We start from the raw sequence: 16,116 nt of genomic DNA on the forward strand, positions 1-16,116 counted from the left end.
GTATTTCTTCTTTTCAATACTCTAAGACTAGGACTGTAGCTTTGGAGACAGAGTTCAAGCTAGGAGAGCCTGAGCATACTGACTTGGTACAGCAGTCACAGGTGAGCGTGTGGACAATGAGGATGAGGGTAGTGGATCTTCTGAGGGTGAAGGACAGTGCCCCAAAGACAGACCTGATAGATAGGTTACAGAACCAAAACAATTTGAGTGCTGCTGGGAAGAGCAAAGGATGGTTACATGTGTATAAGTGTCTCTGTGCGGGTGTGTGTCTATGTCTGTAGATATGTGTGTGGGGGAGACAAAGGTTAACATTTTTTGAGACAGCTTCTCACTGAACCTGGAGCTCACTGATACACCTAGATTGACTGGCTAGTGAGTCTCCAGCATCTATCTGTGTCCCCATGAGGTAGAATCACAGGCCTGCATGGTCATACCCAGTTTCTACTTCGGTGCCAGAGATTCAGACTCAAGTCCTCATGTTTATGAAGCAAGCACTTCACCTACTGATCCATTTTCCCAACCCCCAAGAGACTGACTTTAGGTTCTCCCAAATCATAATGATATCTTTAGTGATCCCCATTGGTCCTTCCTTCCGGAATTGACGCTGGCCTTCTGTGTGCACTGGTGTGTTTCGATACACATACCAAACTCATACCTGGTACATACATACATACATACATACATACATACATACATACATACATACATATTCTATACATATACCTGGTACCCTCTGGGGTACCACAACCTCTAAGCAAGGATCAGAGAATGATAAATTAAGACTCTATAGTTTGTTAAGTGTGTAACCTTGTGCTAGGCATTTTCATAATGAGAGTTTAATCCTCTATACAATCCTGAATATGTTATTATTCTCAGTTCTGAAAACAGGCAAGAAAAGCACCTTTCATGAATGTAGGATAAGGGAATAAAGTGGGAGCAGCTGAGGACATCCACATGACCCAGAGAGGTACAAAAACTGGGTCCCTATTTACTTAACTTGGAAAGTAGATCATTATATGTGCCTTAAAGAGTAGGAAAGAAGACACTGAATTAAGTAGCAAATATTGCAACCCCCTATGCAGAGTCTGACGCCTGGGAGGGCTGTTAATTAAAGTGTTTTCTATATTTTCCATCTGAAATGGTAAATACAGACCAGGCATGCTGGCTCATGCCTGTAATTCTTGGCACTTGGAGGTGGACAGGTAAGGTAGGATCATGATTTCAAGGGCCAACCTGGGCTACAAAGTGATATTTTATCAGAAAACCCAAGCCAACCAATTAAGCATTTTTTAAAAAAAAAAAAAAGGTAGATGCCTAGAGAGGCTGCTTGAACATAGAGTAAAAGCCTAGCCAGGATAATTCACAGCTGCCCTTGGTTGGCATGGAACTTTCTAGCTTTAGACTCCCAAACTCAGCCACCAACCTTGAGGGTCATAGAAACCTAAAGTGGGGCTGAGATAGGAGATAGGTTTTCCTGTGCACAGAGCAGAGTATGTGAGACACATACACATAGGAATGACATATGGAGACAGGACAAACCTATCATGCCAGGAGGAGGGTGGGAAATCCCTGCTCTGTCTGTGGACACTTCTGTCATGTAGAGCCACTTACCTACAAGGACTCTCAGCTCTCCATAGGTCTGGTGACTCCATGGGCAGTTTAAGGCCCCCTGGACTTCACACTGCATGTAAAAATGGGAGGGAGCTGGGCAGGTGGCAAGAATGCCTTTCAGCAGCACTGTGACCTTTGCCCCTAAAAAGTCTCAAAGCCCACTGCTCCCTTATCCCCATCTCTGGGAATCAGGGCTCAATCCTTTCCTCTGTGACTCAGAACCAGCTCAGCCTTTCCCACCTACCCTCTGATTTGCTTCCCAGAATTCAGGCTGACCCTATGGGTCCCAGTTTGGTATTTCCCATCTGATTTCAGTTTGGTTCATCATAAGCACTCAGTGCTTAGTCACCTAAAGTCCAGAGCCCCTTGAACTGCCCAGTGAGTCACTAGACTTGTGGGCATGAGAGTATTCCAGGAGACAAATGGCCTCAGATGGGAGAGAGCAGCTACGCACAAAGCACAGCCCTTCCCTTGGGGATTCCCCACCCTTCTCCTGGCATGACAGGTCTGCACCCTCCCTCTGTCTCAGTTCTCTTGTGTCTGTATATCTTTTACACACACACACACACACACACACACACACACACACACACTTGGCAAATTATAGAAATAGTTTGATGATATTCTGGAAACTATCTTCTTGGCTTCTGAATAGTCTGATGTTTTCTTCTTGGAATAGCATGAAGCCAAATCCAGCATGGAGCTTATGAATAGAACTTTACTGTGACTCCTGCACCCCAACCATGACTGCAGAGCAGGAATCACGGCTGACTTTGATTCTGGTGATTTCACATGATAGGGTCTGGACTGTAGCACACATGTGCCCTATAGCTCCCGTTTTAGTCTCTGTGTAGGAGCCAGCCTGGGAATAGCCACAAGGTTCAGACCAATGTGTTGTTTGAATCCATGTCCACAACATATGGGCTGAAGAAACCATTGGAGGTAGCTCAGAAGCAGTCTTAATACCATGCATGTGTAGTTACCAAACTGAGAACATGAGGGTGGGCAGGCCTTACCCACTCCCTTTCTTTGTTTGTGTATCTTTAGTTTCCTGGCTTCTTAATCTAAACACTAACCTATTTATGTTAATAATGTTTTCTTTTAGAACAGTGTTTTGTGTTATATAGTCTCCTCTGTTGGTTACTACATTTATTACTGTTAAGGAATAAATACAATTTCTATTTTGAGTTATTCTAACATGTTTTTTAAGCAAATGTCTTATTGACCATTGTATTACATTCTTTCTCACCACTGTGAGCAAATATCTAATAAAAAGCAGCCTAATGTTGAAAGCATTTGTATGGCTCACAGGTGGAGGGGGGCAGCACATCTGGGGGGGCGGGCGTGGTGGTCTGAGCAGTTCTTGCCAGTGGCAGCAGGAGCAGAGGCTGCTTGTTCACCTTTAGGTAAACCAGGAAGCAGAGAAAGAATCAGAAACACAATCTACCCCGCAGTGAGCCACTTCCTTCAGCTGGACTAGACTTTCTTCTTCCCCTTTCCACAACACCACCATCAGATCACACAGCAGCACTGCTGTCAGATCAAACACAGGGAACTGAGGGGACACGTTACACCCAAACTATAACAGACCCCTTAGGTTGTGGGCTAATACTGAATGCAAAACTCATTGAATCCAACTTGTAAACTCCCTACAACCTAGTTTCAACACTGTTCAATAGGCCAAGGTCTAACATTTCATTTGAGGCGCAAGACAATCTTTTAACTGTGTGCTCCTGTAAAAACCAAAACCAAAACCAAAACAAACACACAAAAACTACCATGTAGTTCTAACATGGAGTTGCACAGGCACTGCCATCTAATTGGTGGAATGAGGCCATAGCTTGACCACTGGACACAAGCTCAGTGGAGCAAACACTACACTTTGCAGCTCTGTGTCCAGCACCTGGGGCAGGCGGTGATGGCATCATCTGTGTTTTGGTGGACTTGGGTCGCCCTGCCCTTCTCGCTATGTCACTGCGGCAGTGGTGATGTTTCAACCTGGTCTACTCTGCATACAGCTACATCAGTGTACATTTGTAATTCCTCTGATGTCCTGGGTTCTCTACATGTAAGCTTCACCAGCACAGTCGTAAGCAATGACTTCTCGGACCTCTGTGCAGGGAATCTGACCCTACCAAATGTTGCTTATCCTCAGTGACCTCCTGGAATGCTGGCACAAACTTCACTGACTCCTCATATATTGCATGCATATAAAATCGCAACCACGTGGATTCCACAAAGTTCTGTTCTAGCTTAAGGTACAGTCTTCCTGGCTTGGGCACAGCTGCAGGTCTTTCAGGGTGTGCAAATTCTTTCCTCACCAGCTGTTTCCCAACAGAGCACTGTGACATTAGTTTCTCCTGTTATACCCTGGAGCTTTGCCATCACGGTACTCCTTTACGTCCCAGGGCATATGTCAATACTTTGTCTATGACAGTGATATCTTGATCAGCCCCTCTGCAAACATAGCTTCACGCACCTTTCCCACTGAACTGCACAGATTCCATCTTTTTTCCCTCTGCTTTTCACTATCCTCCAGCACTGTTATCTAGAAATGAATCTTTTCTTATTCAAAGAAATCTCCTATATATTGATAATCCTTTAAAATTTAGTTTTATTTTATTGCTTATTATATAATCAAAATGTAAAACTATTATGATTATTGAAAACTATTTTTTTCTGTCAGATGGGCATAGCCATCTATATGAAACTTAGATTGTTTGGGCATGATGACACATACCTGTGACCCCAGTAGTAAGGGTATGGAGGATCATGAATTCAAGGCTAGCCTAAACTGCACAGTGTTACCCTCTCTATATCTGAAGTTAAGAGAGACTATTTTAGGCCACATTTATTTGGCTCCAGTTTTGTCACTGAAAACTGCCTAGCTCACATGCTTTGTGGCCAGGGTCCCTTCTGCAGTACTGTAGACAACTTCAGGGAGCCAAGTAATAGATGCCCAGAGGCTCTCAACAGTCAGCCTTGCTGGGGAAATTGTGGAACCTGGTTCCTCAGATGAGTAATACTGGGGCATGGTTTCTGTCTCCCCATGGGCCTGAATGCCAGTTGCCCATAGTGCTAACACAGCTTGGCTTCTTTAATTTCTTTCTATATGTCTGCTATGAGAATGTCCTCTCCTCTCAGGAAAACAGGGCAGTCTTCCTCCACAATATGACAAGTCTGTTGCCTGCCACTGAGTGCTCTGAACGATGGCTCTGAGTCTATTTCTGCTAACTTTAGTATTTGTTTCTTTATCCTTGACACTCTTCAATTTTATAGTTAAGGCAAACCTGTGATTTAGAATTTAAATTTCTTATTTATGCATAAGTGTGTATTGTGTGTATGCAACATGTATGTGGGAGTCTATCAAGGCCATAAGAGAGGATTAGCTCCCCAGGAACAGGAATTGTGGGTGGTTGTGAGCCACACAACATGGGTGCTGGGAACTAAACAATTGTCTTCTGGAAAGGAGCAACTACTGATTAATACCGAGAATGCTCTGCATGAGCGTGTACACACACACGTACACATATGCACACGCACACAAACACACACATGCACACGCACACGTGTACACACACACGCACACGCACACGTGCACATACACACATGCACACGTGCGCACACACATGCACACGCATATGTGTACACATACACACACATGCACACACACATGCACATGTGCACAACACATGCACACGCACACGTGCACATACACACACATGCACACGCACACATGCACATATACACACTGCATCTAAAGCCCTTGTATATTTTTCTATATAACAATTATAGCAATTTCCTATAGGACAGTGGTTCTCAACCTTCCTAATGCTTTGACTCTTTTAATGTTTTCTATGTTGTGGTAACCCCAGTCATAAAATTATGTTTGTTGCAACTTCATAACTGTAGTTTTGCTACTGTGATGAATCATAATGTAAATATATGATATGCAGGATATGAGATATAGGACCCTTGTCAAAGTGTCAATTGGCCCCAGGTTGAGAGCCTTGTTACAGGACTATCATCACCACCTGATATGCTCTTTGTCTATCTTCTTCCTCCAAAATGTTGCTATTAGGGTGGAGGTTTTATCTAATGGTCACTACCATGTTCACTTGGATGGGCCGTGCAGAGTGTGGCTCAGATGCACCACTAAAGACAAAGGAACAACCTGGACAATTTGGGGAGTCGGCACAAAGCAGCATGTCTGTCCTGACTGCTCAGAACAGACTTTAAATGAGCTCAAAACGATCCGAGAGCCGGGCTAGCCAAACAGCTGGAGATGGACAAACACACTCAGGACCAAGTCTGGACGTTCAGATGCAAGCATATCCAGCGCTCTGTAGGCTGAGCCAATAGACATGGTGTGTGAGACCCAAGCACATCCTGACTCCTCCCATGGTAGGCAGAGGAGACCCCTCAGTGCTGTCCAATCTCCCCACTGCTGCTGTGTTATCATACCACCAGCAGAAATGCTGTCATTGTGAAGTCACTAAACTGTCCTGAGTTATAGCTTCACAGTTGTCACAGAATTTGGTCTGCATCTTTTCTTACAGAATATTTTATCCTATTTTCCTGCCTGTGCTCCTTTGGTGTCCTGACCAGCTACTAATTTTTCTTCAGATCCTTGCTTAAACATAGGCACTGCTGAGAATTGCTTTCAGGGGTAATGGTGTGTGTGTGTGTGTGTGTGTGTGTGTGTGTGTGTGTGTGTGTGTGTATGTTGTCTGTTTATGTGCCTGTGAGTGTGTGTGAGCTGTGTTTCCTCACAGTACCCACTCACCTCTACATAGTGTTTATTACACATGTTCCAAGTTGTACTTTTATGGCTGTCTTCCTCATATTACAGTGAGATCCTCTGTTAGTTGGTTTTTATCAGTATGATAAGCACTTGATGGAAATGACTTTCAAGGGAAAGGGTTCAATCCTGCTCAAGATTTCAGAGGTTTCACTCAGCACTAATTGTGGTGCCCAGGAGGCAGAGACAACCTGTGCTAGCTGGATTTGCTTGGATTGTCCCAAGATGATCTCACCCACACTCACAGAGGGTCTTACCCTCTTTACCAGTCCAGTCTGGATACCCCACACCAAGCCGAAGTGGGTATAAGGTTAACCCTATATATACCTCTCTGCCCACTAAAGATGATTATCAAGATTAACTCTCATAGGTTCTCAAAAACAAGGACTGGGAGCCAGAGATGATCTAGCAAGATGTGCATGGACTTCTCACAGACACTTACTGAGTAAGAAAAGGAGTATCGACAGGTTCCACACGCCAGTGAGGTCACAACAGCCTAATGTGATGACTTTACACAGGTTGGGCCTTATGTAAGATGCTATGTTGGCTCAACAAGCAGGAGAACCTCAGAAGAGGGAGAGGGGTCTTGGCATCCCAGCAGAGATAAACAAGATTAAGTCGAAGACAGCTTGAACTGTCAAATAGTTAGGATTTGGGCTTGCAGTTCCAGTTTTTCCTTTCTGGTGATTTCTCAAATCCTGCCATACAGACCCTTATTTGTGCTGGCTCCAAGCACCAAGTACCCCCTTCCCCCCCACCTGCCTCCTCCTCCCTATACATCCAGCTAGCCATACATCTAGGAGTTTTAGAAGCTAACTGGTACAGAAAGAGTGATGGACAGAAGGATGTTTTCAAAGATTCTGGCACCATGGTCCATAAGAAGCTGCCTGCTTCTTATGCTAGTTATAGGGTATAGGATTCATCAATTACTATGAGGAGAAGTGTGTGTGTGTGTGTGTGTGTGTGTGTGTGTGTGTGCAAACTATGAGAAACATTGAGATATTAAGGAGAAAGTGCCTACCTTGGTTTCTTTGAATTAGAGCTGTTGTCCAGTTCACCTCAATCCATATGTACATAGCGTTTTTTCCAGCAAATGAAATGCATTATTATTCTTTGGGGCCAGCTATTCTTAGAGCTTTGTTCTCTATAATGGAAGAGATTCCCTGGGGTGATATATTTTCAACCCTACATACTCAGAAATCTATACTGATGCTAATAGAGGTACCCATTTCTCCTACAAGAACCCCTCTGTGACAAAAGTATGTTTGGGTATTGCTTAATGCACTGGTAATAAATATATACAGCCATGAAACATTGCAAAAGCCCTGGTAGCCTGTTATTTGCCATAATTACAGATTGTGAGTGGACATTTTAAAGAGAAGCTTACAAGTTAGCTGTGCTTTCTGGTAGTAATTACCTCCCACAAACATGACTCACTTAGGCAGCCTAATGCAAGAGCCAATGTCCCAAAAATCAACAGTCTTATAAATAAGTCTCCGAATCACAAACTGCACAAATGTTTAAGTCTCTCTTCTTGTGTGTTTCAAAGGCAGCCTCGGAGCTGAGATTTATACATTAAGATACCTTAGGAGGAGAAGTAAAAACCAAGAAACAAAGACAACTCTGGAAGCTTCCCTACACTGTGCTGAGGTTTTCTTCTCTGTGGAAGTCACATCTTCTCAGACTGCAATGCTGGGGTACATGCATGCTGCTAATCCGGGGGGGGGGGNGGCAACTGCTGCCTGCTCTAGCGTGGATAATTTGTTTTGTTCTGAGTGATACTCACAGGGCATCCTGTTATGGCAATATAGAAACACAGATGCTTTGGGGTGGGACTTCTTGGGAGCCTCGTGGGTAATAGAACATATTACTGAGGAATCTTGGTTGTGTGAGCTGGGAATGCTGAACAAAGAACTGCCCGGGCCAGGTGGAATTGTTCATATTTTGGAAAAGCTCATTCAAAGACATTGTGTATCTCAAAGAGCTTTGGCTTTACGATACATAGAACATTTTTTAAGTATGAAAGAAGTGCATTCTGGAGTGGGTAGATCTGCTCTCTAACATCGTCCTCTCACTCTTCCTTTCTTTAATGTAAAAATCCCAAGAAGTTTATTCCTGTCTTACAAAGGGAGAGATATTTACTAGAAGAGTGTTCTAGCCTTCCTATATCCATGTGTTTCAGAGCATCGTGTGAATCACACATGTTGATCTGTGAGTGGAACGAAGGCAGATCTGTTCATCTGTGTTTAAAACACGCAACAATCGCATGTCTATCCATCTCTGCCTTTCTTTGGATTAAAAATAGCTGCATGGGGGCCGGCTTATCACCAACTTCTACAAACCATTTGGTGTCGGAGGGAGTGTCCTGTGTGAGAACTGTCTCGGGCTTGTCTGAGTTTGCTGTCTACACTGTTCCTGTTACTTTCCTGTCCCCAGCTGCTGTGGCTGCGGCTGTGTTCCCTTCACTTGGAAGGGTCCAGAGGGGTGCAAGCTTCCCCTGTGGCCAAGCCTGTAATCCTTGCCATGGATGCCGAGCTGGTGAGGGTCACTGGCTACTACAGACAGACTAAGCATAGTAAATAATGTTGGTGCACATAGACGAATAGCCCATTGCAATGGGGTTTCTTGGAGAAATCTGATATCATATAATAACAAGTGCATCTAGGTATGGAATAAAGTAACAAGATACCTCCCTGGCAATTCTGTGGCTAGACAGCAACCAGACAGAAATTCACATCAGCCCAGAATAATCACCATGACAAATACCTGGTATCTTTGGTTACACAAATTAGGTTCCTGTGTAGAAGTCCAGCTGGGAAATTTCACCTGGCTCCATTAGAAAGCCTTTGGGTGAGATGAGAAGTGAGACCCACAGGAATTTTCTTGAAAGTGAAATGATCATAGGCAACTGACATTCACACTCCCAGCCCTTCAAAGGATGGGTCAAGCCCCTTCCTGTCTCACCGGAGATGCTTCAGTGGTACCCAGGATGCTGCTTCTGGCCCAGGAGAGTTTGAGTTTTAGGAAGTGAGGAGGCCAAGAGATGGATAAGTACTTTGGAAGATCACATTTTAAGTAACAATGATCAGAGCTAAGGAAGGAACTCAACGGTAACTTGTTAAGTTTTTAAGTTTCTAAGAGTACACGTTGCCTGGAAGCCAATCAAGAGAGGGTGGCTCAGAGGTGGCTACCTGGCCTTCTAGTTCCCTGTGGGATAGATCTCCCCATTGCACAGACCAGCAACAAGTGAACACCTTTTCCTCTTGTCGCTCTGCTTCATGCTTGTTGACGCTTATGAAAAGAGAAAAGAAAGAGAAAAGAGAAAAGAAAGCCCAATTGTTATGACCCAAACTTTCTAGAGAAGCCAAATTAAAATACATTTGCATGTGTGGCTCACCTGGAAGATAAGCCATTACAAAAGAGAAATGGATTCTTATATTAAAAGAAGATTGGTTTTAGGTCAGTGTAGGTTCACCAGTGGAAGCAAATGCCCCCTCTGGTACAGATGTTGAAAAGGCAAATGTATGTGTGTGGGGCAGGGCCATGGAACATCTCTATACCAAAACTGTTCTCAAAAAGGAATTTATTAACATCAACAACAAAAAATGTTAACAAAAACTCACTATTTTATAAGTATCATATAATTAACTCATGGGTTGTCAAATAAAAAGCACACTGCCAGATGTGGCATGTCTCCCCTCCAGGTTTTGGTCAGGAGTGTCCTGGTGACCACAAGCATTATACTTTAATGCTCTTGATTACCCTCTATAACTTGATGTTAAACACACTGTTCACAGGACATGGAAGAATCAAGTTGATGCTGACCCTAAGATATTCTTACCCTTTGATGTCTAGCTCTCACAGCCTAAAAGGTGTTATGCAGCCTGTTGAAGGGAGAAGTCAGTCTTAACCTTGTGAACTGAAATAATGACCAGTGTGACAAGGTATACCAATGGGCACTAGAGTGGCACAGGTGTTACAGGGACAATCAACTGCTTTATTGCTATATTTAAGGCCCACTCCACAAGAGGAAACACATACCTGATACAGTTGGGGAATTCATGGCCCCAAGGGTGAACCTATTCCATTAATTTGCTACGTGGACTTAGTATCAAATTGCCCTGAAAATCTGTTTCTCTCCACTTGTAGATCCTGTCTGGTGTCCACTTGCAGAAGGTCACAATTGGAGTACAGATAGTGTCTGTCAGGTACTCAGCTGCTGAAGGCACATCTGTGACACCAAGATTTCACTGCTAATGAGAGGGTGGCAAGGCTGTAAGAGCCAGAGGTTGGGGAGGACTAGAGTAACAAAGTCTCTTCTGGACATGGGGGACCCTGGGGAAATCACAGCAGCCATGGTTGCCTGCACAAAGCCTGCCAAGATCAAGTCCATCAGTGTGCGAGCTTAGAACAGGGAGAGGCTCATGATCTCCCACCACAGAGTGAGTTTTCTTTAAGATTGTGGCTCCTGGTAAGTCTAACATGCTCCACCCCCACCCCAGAGCCTATGGGCGGCACACATTAGAGGCAATGGGTTATTTTAAAATAAAATTTAAAAAGGAGAGAGAGGACATGAAGTTTGGATTTATAGAGGTGGAGGATGGGTCTGGGAGAAATTGAGATGAACGCAATCAAGAAACACTTATGAGCAGGGGTAGCTCAGGGAAGAGCTGGGGGTCAATATGATTAAAATACATTTACAAAATGCTCAAACAATTAACATATTTTAAGGGTTAATGAACTAGCCTAAGTAGTAAACTGAAACTTCAGTGACAGTGTACTCTTTCTTGAGAGGACAACTAAGTTCGTTGCTAGATGCTGAAGTGTCTGAGCTCCATCACCATGATAGCCTGATTACTGGCTGTCCACTTCGTCACCACCTTTGGGATTGAAAATAAACATGAAAAATAAAAAAGTTTTCTAAACTTCTCCAGCTAGTGTATTGGAGAGCTGAAAGTTGAACTTTTTAACAAAGGAACAGTAATATGGCTGAAAATGAAGTATATAAAACTAAGCATATAATATACACATGTGCATACACACATGCACACACATGTGTATGCACACAATGTTAAAGTGTTCTAGGGATGGTAGAACAAACCTGTAATCTCAGCATTCAAGAAACTAATGCCTCTCAAGTCTGAGGTCAGTCTGGGCTACACAATGTGATTCTGGACTTAAGAAACCCTGGGCAATGGGAGCACGCTCCATGCCTTAGGTGTAAGTCCTGGGCAATGGGACCACGCTCCATGCCTTAGCACGCTCCAAGATGAGCCCGCTCAAGTCCCTAAGGAGATGAGAGACGATGAATCCAACTCCTAACAGCTGTTTCCAGGCTCAAATAGAAAGCAACTTTTCTGTGTTTTAAAATGTTTGCTGCACGGTGCCAAGCACAAGGCTGCGAATTCAGTATTTCCCTTCAGCTCTGGGCTCTTAAGGACAGTGCACGCACAGCTGTGCTTCTGGGTGGAGCCCACATGACTCACTTCATCTCTGGAATGTGAGTACATCATCTTCCTTTATCTTTGCCTTTGCACTCCAGAATTTCAATCGTCCATAGTCAACCAATGTCTGAAAATATTGCTTGTTTGTTTGTTTGTTTGTTTGTTTTGAGTCAAGGCAGAGACCGCATCGTGTAACTTTTATTTCTGTAAATCACGGGTGTCTTATTTTATTAGCACCAATTGTTACTAATCTCTTATGCTTATAAGAAACAGCAGGGTTTGGTACGCACACTTTTGTTTGGTCATAGCACTTTCTGAAGGGCTCAGAGAGGATCACTGCAGCTCTCTAGGGGGTGGCCACTGTATCACACGCACTCTTCCCAGCCTGGGTCTGTGATTCCAAGAGCCACTCCTTTTTCTCTTGGTTGGCTGCCTGCAAAGGACCCTATGGGCCCAGGAGGCAGCTGATCCACTAGAGGAAAGAACCCAGATTCTTGGAGCTGCTGAGGGATAGCCCTTCACAACATTCAGAAAGAGGGTTGTGATGGTATGAGACAAACCTTATGTTATGTTACTTCATAATCAATCCTGAATACTGAGAGTGATTTCTTTGCTAAGGACTATGATGTCCTTGCTATTATTTAGCCATGAAACGCAATCCAAATAAAACAAAGCAATGCTGGCTTTTAGGTTCAAGATTTGAAATGTCTGTGGTTTATTCTGGTTGTTGTTTTAAACTTCCTTAAAATTCTATGGCCCTCAAGCAAATCAGTAACAAATCATGACAGGAAAAAGAAGAAGCAACCACCCCAGCAAATGCTGGTCTGGTGCACACTGGTGTTAACCGGCTGGGCTAGAGTGCCCTTGCATCTGATAACTGATGAACCACACTGGACACTGACGCCAAGCTATGACACTGCAGCCACTGCAGCTTCTTAAACCAAGGGTCACAACTCTTAAAAAAGTCACAGAAAGTTTGTCAGCAGTGAAAGGTTTCTGAGTGCACAGCAACCAGAAGTTAATTCAAAACCCAACAAGTACGGAGGCAGAGAGAGAGCTGCTGGCGGCCCTGGTCCATGTCATATCAAGCAGCTGCACCTGAGCCTTGGTTCTGAACCCACAGTACACACCCACTGCCTGGTATCATCATATCACTCGACTCCAGCAAATGTCTTAGCTCAGATCTGCATCTACTGTGGTTTTAAATGCAGTATTTTACTGTACATGGAGGTCTTGATTCTTAGAGAAATATAATGGCTTGATTATGAAAAAAACGAAGATTTAATGTTTTCCTACCATCATCCCTCAGTATAAGTCTCAAATCAGTACATCCTCCTGTTGTATTGTGTTTACTTTAAAGGGAAATTTGCTGCTTAATTTGCCTATGGGAGCTTTATTTTTTTTAAAAAAAATAATCACTAAATATTTGAAGGGAAATGATTTGATCAGAACATATTGTATATGTGTATGAAATTTCCAAACAAACAATAAATAAAAATATACTTTAAAACTCATTTAAAGAATTTTGGTTTGGAATTAGGATAGACTTTCTAACAGTTCTGGAAGGGATGTTTTAACTACTGCCATTTTTCAGTATTATTTGTGGGTACTCTCAGCATTGCTGACTGGGAAACCAGAGGGCTGTGCACCTCTGAAAAGTGTTGAGGATGTTCTACATACTGCCGTGTTAAATATTCAGTTGGGAAGTAATTCTTTATGGAAAAATAAACAAGTTCACCCATCCTATTAGCCTGTACATTTGCTTTTCTCCTTAATGAATGATAAAAGTATATGTACAGCAAGCAGTGGTTTTCCACGAGGTGGGGCAGGGTAACAGTAGGAGGGAATTCATGCATATATGTGCACGTGTTGTGGGTGGATTTGTCTGTACTTGAGCATGTGGAGCCCAGAGGTTGACATTGGAGCCCTACTCTATCACTATCGTATTTGTAACAAGGTCTGTCACTGAACCTGGAGCTGACTGTATTGGCTGTCAAGAAGCCCCCGGGCGTCTCTGGTCTCTGCCTTCCCCAGGAGAATGGTTACAGAGACACATTGAAGCCCAGACATTTGCATGGATGCTGGGGATCTGAACGCGGGACCTTGTGCTTGTACAACAAGGATTTTCCCCACCGAGCTATCTCCCCATCTTCTCCTCTATCCCAAAGAACCCAAAGAAATGTTTGAAAGTAAATTTATTTATGATTATCAGTAAATGTTTAACTGAGTGCCTGTTTTATATTCCTACATACCTGGGGTCACCAAAATTCTTCTGGCGAAATGGGCCCTATGTGAGAAGCCTTAAGAATCCCTGTGCACTTCCTAGTCTTCTCTGCCCTGTTTCCTATCTGAGGACTCAGTCAGCCTTTGGCAACCTTTGCCACTGGCTTCCTCAGCCTAACGATGCTTTGGGGATTCATTCTACTGTTGCACATTGTTTTGGTTTCTTGGGTTCCTGGACTCTCTTTTTCCAGCGTTGGGATTTCCTAAGTTCTGTCAGGGCACTGGCTTTGCTAGTGTGGCTCTGAGTTCCAGTCCACTCCAGGGAAGAGGGAGCAGAATGGTCTAAGGGATTTCCAGGCCACCTCCCTAAAGGACAAAGTCTTGCCTTGCCTTCTTCTTCCTGCTGTTCTGGAAGCATAGTTATGCAAACAGTCTTGAGCAAGTGCTTGGGGCAGCAGAATGCCCCCCCCCCCCACACACACACATACACAGGTTCAGACATGCTCAGCTGCAGATTCACTACAGGGAAAGAATAAACATCTGTCTTATTTGAGCTGCTATATTTTTTGCTGTGTTATAGACACAAAGTAACCTGACAAATCCATTTTCTATGAAGCCTGGGCAGACCATGCCTGTATCACTCAATTGCTGCTCTATGGGGACCACAGTTTAACAGGATCAAAACAGAATGAATGAATGAATGAATGAATGAATGAATGAATGAATGAATGAATGAATGAATTCCAGGTTTGTTGTAATACTAGAGCTGGAAAATTTTTTCTCAACTTAGTTTTATTTTTGTTTTAGAGACATAATGTTATTGTGTTGCCCAGATTGGCCTTGAATCCCCGGGCCTGATCTTCCTGCTTCAGCTGCCCTGGTAGTTAGAACTATAGGTGTGTGGCACCAAATGAAGTCTATTCTGTAAGGTAAAAAGTACAGAAAATGGAATGACTTAGGAAGGTGACTCTTAGAATGCTAAATGATGCTTTGTCTGTTTTGAGTTTTCTAAGTGTTATAGGATCATAGGAAATATGACTGAAGAATATGACTTGGCCATTGAAAACAATTTCACATCCAAATGTGTGCTTTCTCCTTTCTAAGCAATGCCAACGTCTAACGCAACTACAACTTAGTTGTGAAAACCAAAGTACACTTAATGATGTTTAAAATTTACATGTAAGCTAGTAGGAATCACACTGAAAAGTATAAATCCATCCTCAGAGAAATGAACTTGATTCTTTGGTGCTAAAATGCATTATTTAAAAAACAGATAAACTTTGTAAATCTATTGCATATTCTTCAGAAACATTAGCTACATAAAAAATAAGACTCGTTTATTTAGCTCATCATTTAATCACTGTGATTACCATAATGACCCAGAATAGAACAGTTTGCAATAGAAAACATCAACAGGACGTCATGCTGGTTCCCAAGTAGGATTTCTATGGCTGAGCCCCTTCTGCTCTGATGCCATTCCCATGGCAAGGCTTTGAAACAAAGCTATTCTTTTTTGAAAACCCAAAGAAACAATAGCATACAGTCCAAAGGTTAGTATGTAATCAGAATTCTAGAGTGGCAGTATCTTGAATCTTGAATGGCTCTCCAATCCCATTGCTGCTGGTTTGGTGTCCAGGGTGGCTCCTTTGGGAGGTGCTGGAGTCTTTAAAAAGAGGAACTTCCTGGTGAGTCTCTAGATCACTAGGAGGGTAAGTCCTGGAAGGGACTGTGTAGCCTTTCCTCTCTGTTCCCTGGCTCATTAGGTGAGTAGTTTTGCTCTGCTGTGCATGTATCACAGAACCAAATCAATGGCTTTAACCAATCACAGAGCAGAGACCTTAAAACTGTGAGTCCAAAGGAAGCTGTTTCTGACATTTTGTTACTGTAACAGAAAGATGACTGATGTAAGGAGTGGGGGTAGATCTGGGGTTACACTACAACAAAGCAGTATGGTTGGTCTTGTGACCCCAGAGGAGCTACCAGACTCCTGGGCATCTCACTGGATACAACAGCACGGCTCTGCTCGGCACCAAGGGC

At 43.3% G+C, this 16,116-nt stretch overlaps 1 long non-coding RNA gene across 1 annotated transcript in view; it reads right to left on the reverse strand.

Annotated features, from left to right (window-relative positions):
• Nucleotides 1–16,116, reverse strand: part of LOC110333015 — a 92,037-nt gene that overhangs the window by 10,391 nt on the left and 65,530 nt on the right. The window contains exon 6 of the long non-coding RNA XR_002381055.1: nt 12,149–12,328. This is a non-coding gene — a long non-coding RNA (uncharacterized LOC110333015). The remainder of the gene's footprint in view (nt 1–12,148; nt 12,329–16,116) is intronic.

This window comes from Mus pahari, chromosome 15 (genome assembly GCF_900095145.1).
Source record: "Mus pahari chromosome 15, PAHARI_EIJ_v1.1, whole genome shotgun sequence".
Classification (NCBI taxonomy): Eukaryota; Metazoa; Chordata; class Mammalia; order Rodentia; family Muridae; genus Mus; species Mus pahari.